The sequence below is a fragment of the Callorhinus ursinus genome, unplaced genomic scaffold (assembly GCF_003265705.2).
Source record: "Callorhinus ursinus isolate GAN/ISIS: 27379988/994484 unplaced genomic scaffold, GSC_fseal_2.0 scaffold4, whole genome shotgun sequence".
Lineage (NCBI taxonomy): Eukaryota > Metazoa > Chordata > Mammalia > Carnivora > Otariidae > Callorhinus > Callorhinus ursinus.
In genome coordinates, this window is record NW_027397066.1 from 61,402,830 (window position 1) to 61,407,698 (window position 4,869).

Here is a 4,869-nt window from a genome sequence, read left to right on the forward strand (position 1 = left end):
GTCAGGGCCCACCAGAGGCTATCAGCATCCTGCTTCCTTGGCTCCCCAGCTCCTGAAATGCTATCAGCACTGTCAAAGTCTGCTGGTATTTGCCTTCAATAACATCGTACTCCAAGACCTCCTCGAGCAATTGCATTTCCTGTCTCTGGGTGGCCCATGCCATCCTTGGTCAGCACCTTGACAATCTCGGGGAAGTGCTCGATGAAATCCTGCTCTTCTTGAGCTTTTCCTACAGAGGTCCTATCAGACTGAGATTGGACAGACCCTGGACCTCATCCAAGCCCCCCGGGGCAATGTGCATTTTGCCAGATTCACTGAAAAGAAGTACAAATCCATTGTCAAGTCCAATACAGCTCTCTACTTGTTCCATCTTCCTGTAGCTGCCGTCATGTATATGGCAGGCAATGACAAGGAGAAAGAACATGCCAATGCCAAGAAGATCCTGCTGGAGATGAGGCAGTTCTTTCAGATTCAGGATGATCACCTTGATCTCTTCGGGAAGCCCAGTGTGACAGGCAAGATTGGCACTGACATCCAGGACAACAAATACAGCTGCCTGGTGGTTCAGTGTCTACGGTGGGCCTCTCCAGAAGAGCGCCAGATCCTTCTGGAGAATTATGGCCAAAAGGAGGCCGAGAAGGTGGCCTGGGTGAAGGCACTATACGAGGAGCTGAACCCCCCAGCTGTGTGCACACAGTATGAAGACAGCTACAGCCACCTTGTGAGCCTCCTGGAGTGGGTACGCCATGCCCCTGCCCCTAGCCATCTTCCTGGGGCTAGCACACAAGAGCCACAGGGGGGGAAAAGTGACCTAGAGACTGCAAGGGCAGGAGGGGAACTTCTCGATAAATTGTCTAACCCTCAAAAAAAACCTGGTACCTGAATAATGTTACTGAGCCATTGAACCAACCAGCCTTATAGCTATTCCACCTTTGGACTATTTCTTTTGTGAAAAACTAAATTTATTTTTAAGCCAGTCGACTTAGGGTGCTCTATTAGTAATAACTGAAGATGAAATTTCCACTTTTGTAGTTCTGTAATTCAGATGTGGACTTTAAGTAAATCGTTTATTTTGATGTCTTCGTATAGAGATCTGTTTTCTTAAATTTTATTCCAACCACATTGTGTGTCAGAACAAAAATAGCAAAACTCTTTGGAGGAATATGTAACAGAAACAGTTTCCAAGATATACTATTCACGTCATCCAAGTGAAAATCCAAAATTACTTGATGTAGGAACAAGCAGCAATTTGTGATCCAATCTCAAGAAAAAAGATAATCAGCAAAGAGCAACCCTGAGATGACCCACAGGCTAGAATTAGCACAAAAAGATTTTAAACTGGCTACTGTAACTATACACAGGGAGATAAAGGAAAATGCTCATTATTGAAGGCTCATAATGAACAAAGAGACAGGAAATCTCCAGATAAATAAAAACGATAAAAAAAACAAATTACAAAACTAAAATATACAATATCTGAAATGAAAAATACACTGAATGGATTTACAAGCAAAACAGAAGTGACAAAGGAAAGCATCCGTGAACTTGAGAAAACAGATCAACAGATATTATCCAATTTGAAGAACAGGAAAAAAAATAAAGAATTTAATAAATTATAAAGCATCAAGACCTATAATTATAATCTCTAAACTGTCAGGTTAAAAATGCAAAAAGCTAGGCACCTGGGTGGCTCAGTCAGGTAAGAGTCCAACTCTTGGTTTCCGCTCAGGTCATGATCTCAGGGTTCTGAGACAGAGCCCTGCATGGGGTTGGGCATGAAGCCTGCTTGGGATTCTCTCTCTCCCCTTCTCCCTCGGCACCCCCCCCCCCACTGCATGCACATGCTCTCTCTCTCTGAAAAAAAAAAATGCAAAAAGCTATACCTACATAGGCAATTCATAAATTAAAATGAAATTTTAAAAAATATTCAATCCAAAATAAGGCAGTAAAGAGAAAAAAATAGAGGCAAAGAAAGAACAATACTGTCCCTTTAACTCAAACTTATGAATAATTATATTTTAATGGCCTAAACACTCCAATTTAAAAGTGGAAATTGTCAAAAAAATCAGGAAAATCAAGATCCAAGTGTATGTTTTCTGCAAGACACATTTATATAAAGAAACCAACAGATTGAAAGTCAATAGATGAGAAAAGATAAATCAAGCAAACACTAGTCATAAAACTGGAATGGCTATATTAATATGAGATGAAATAGACTTTGAAATTAAAAGTATTACCACAGATAAAGGGGGATATTTCATAATGATAGAAGTGTCAATTCTTCAGAAAGATATAACAATCATAAATACCTATGTGCTTATTAAAAGAATTCAAAAAATACACAAGCAAAAATGGACAAATTGAAGAGAGAATGTAAATCCACAATTGTAACATCTCTCCCTCATCAATAAACAGAAAAACTAGACCAAACAAATCTCAGTAAGAACATAGATAATTTAAACACTATCAATCACCTGGACCTAAATGATATTTATAGAACATTACAGCCAACAATAGAGAATACCATTATTTTTGTTATGTATAATATGTACATCAAGGTAGACTATATGAATGGCCATAAAATAAATCTCAATAAAAAGGATTAAAGCCATAGATTATGTTCTTTGACCATGGTATTAAGCTAGAAATTAATAACAGTAAGACACGTAGGAAAACCCCAAATATTTGGAAACTAAAAAACACTTTTCTATAACATACCTGGGTCAAAATACAAATCATAAGTAAAATTGGAAAATATTTTAAACTGATAATGAAACATCAGAAATTGTGTGATTACTGAAAAAAGTGAATAGAAGGAAATTTATACCTTTAAACGCTTAGAAAAGAATGCTCTGAAATCAATACTTAGCTTTCCACTTTAAAAAGCTAAAGAGGGATGCCTGGGTGGCTCAGTCAGTTAAGTGTCTGCCTTTGGCTCAGGTCATGATCCCAGGGTCCTGGGATGGAGTCCCACACCGGGCTCCTTGCTCAGTGGGGAGCCTGCTTCTCCCTCTGCCTCCACCTGCCACTTCCCCTGCTTGTGCTCTCTCTCTCTGACAAATAAAATCTTTTAAAAAATAAAAAACTAAAGAAAGAGCAAGTAAGGAGAAGTAAGGAAATAATAAGGGCAAAAGTGGAAATCAACAAAATAAAAAAGCAATTGGAGAAATTAACAAAAGTGAAAGGCAACAAAATTGGGGGGGAGGAGCAAGATGGCAGAGGAGTAGGAGACCTAAATTTCCTCTGGTCCCAGGAATTCAGCTGGATAGGAATCAAACCATTCTGAACACCTATGAACTCAACAGGAGATCGAAGAAAAGAATAGCAGCAACTCCCTGAACAGAAAAGCGACCACTTTCTGGAAGGTAGGACGTGCGTGCAGAGAAGTGAATCGAGGTGATATGCGGGAAGACTGACGGCACGGGAGGGGGCCTCCATCAGCCGTTACGGACAAGTGATAGAGCAGGGAGCATAAAATCAGAACGTTTAGAAGTTGGCTCCGCTGAGGGACATAGCTCCAGTGGCTAAGTGGGGGGTGGAACCCTCGCTGGGGCAGTGTGGTCTCAGGACCCTCGGGGTCACAGAAAGACCAGGGGTGCCTGAGTGCAGCAGAGCTCCCAGGTATCAGAGCGGGGAAGCCGGCTGCAGAGACAGAGCAGAGGAGCGGGCTCTCAGCTCAGGGTTGCTATAAACCATGATCCACGGTGCAATCGGGCCACTGCTCCTCCAGCAGGGACCCAACAACCCGCAGATCCGGGGAGACTCCCCTTCCTCCCCCGGGAGGAGCGGCGCGGAAGCGCACTACAGGGATCTGCTGGGTTTGGAGACTCCACACCGAGTCGGGTGCCAGAGATAGAAATGCTCGGTCACAGGCCGGGTGAGCACGGAGTGTGGCCGGAGACCAGGGAGACGGGAGTGACTGACTGCTTTTCTCTGGGGGCGCACTGAGGAGTGGGGCCCGAGTCCTCGGCTCCTCCGGGTCGCAAATTGGGAAACCGCCATTTTCCCTCTCCTCCTCCAAAGCTGTACGGAAAGCTTGCAGGGAACAAAAGCTCCCGAGAGCAAACCCGAGCAGACTGCTTAGCCCGGACCGACAAGGGCGAAGCAATTCCGCCTCCGGCAAAGACATTTCAGAACCACGGCAACAGGTCCCTCCCCCAGAAGATCAGCAAGAACAGCCAGCCAAGACCAAGTTTACCGATCAACGAGAACGGCAGAACTCCAGCACTAGGGGAATACTGCACACAGAATTCATGGCTTTTTTCCCATGATTCTTTAGTCTTTCAAAGTTAATTTTTTTAACTTTCTTTTTTTTTTAATTTTTCTTTTTCCCTTTTTCAACCAACATGTTATCAATCCCCTTTTTTAAAAAAATCTTTATTTTTCATTTTTAGAGTCATATTCTATCCCTTCATTGTAGTTAACCTTATTTTTGGTATATATATATATATATATATATATATATAAGTTGTTCTTTCTTTAAAATTTGGGGATACAGTTTCTTCTAACAGACCAAAATATACCCTAAAACTCTAGTGTATGGCTTTGTTCTAGTCTCCTGCCTGATCACATTCTCTCCTTTTTTTTTAAATCCTCTTTCTTTCTTCAACCAACTTATCAATTCCTTTTATAAAATCTTTTATAATTTTTATCTTTACAGTCATATTCCATCATGCATCGTATTAACCCTTATTTTTATACATATATAAGTTTTTCTTTCTTCAAAATTTTGGGAGGCAGTTTTTTCTAACAGACCAAAATACGCCCAAAATCTAGTGTGTGGCCCTGATCTATGCACCAGCCTGATCATATTTGATCATATTCTGTTTTATTTTTTGTTTTTATTTGTTTTTATCTTTTTCTTTTTTC

General features: G+C 41.3%; 1 pseudogene; it reads left to right on the forward strand.

Annotated features, from left to right (window-relative positions):
• Positions 1 to 217: 217 nt before the first annotated feature.
• LOC112835521 (farnesyl pyrophosphate synthase pseudogene) lies at positions 218 to 815 on the forward strand (annotated as a pseudogene).
• Positions 816 to 4,869: the final 4,054 nt, after the last annotated feature.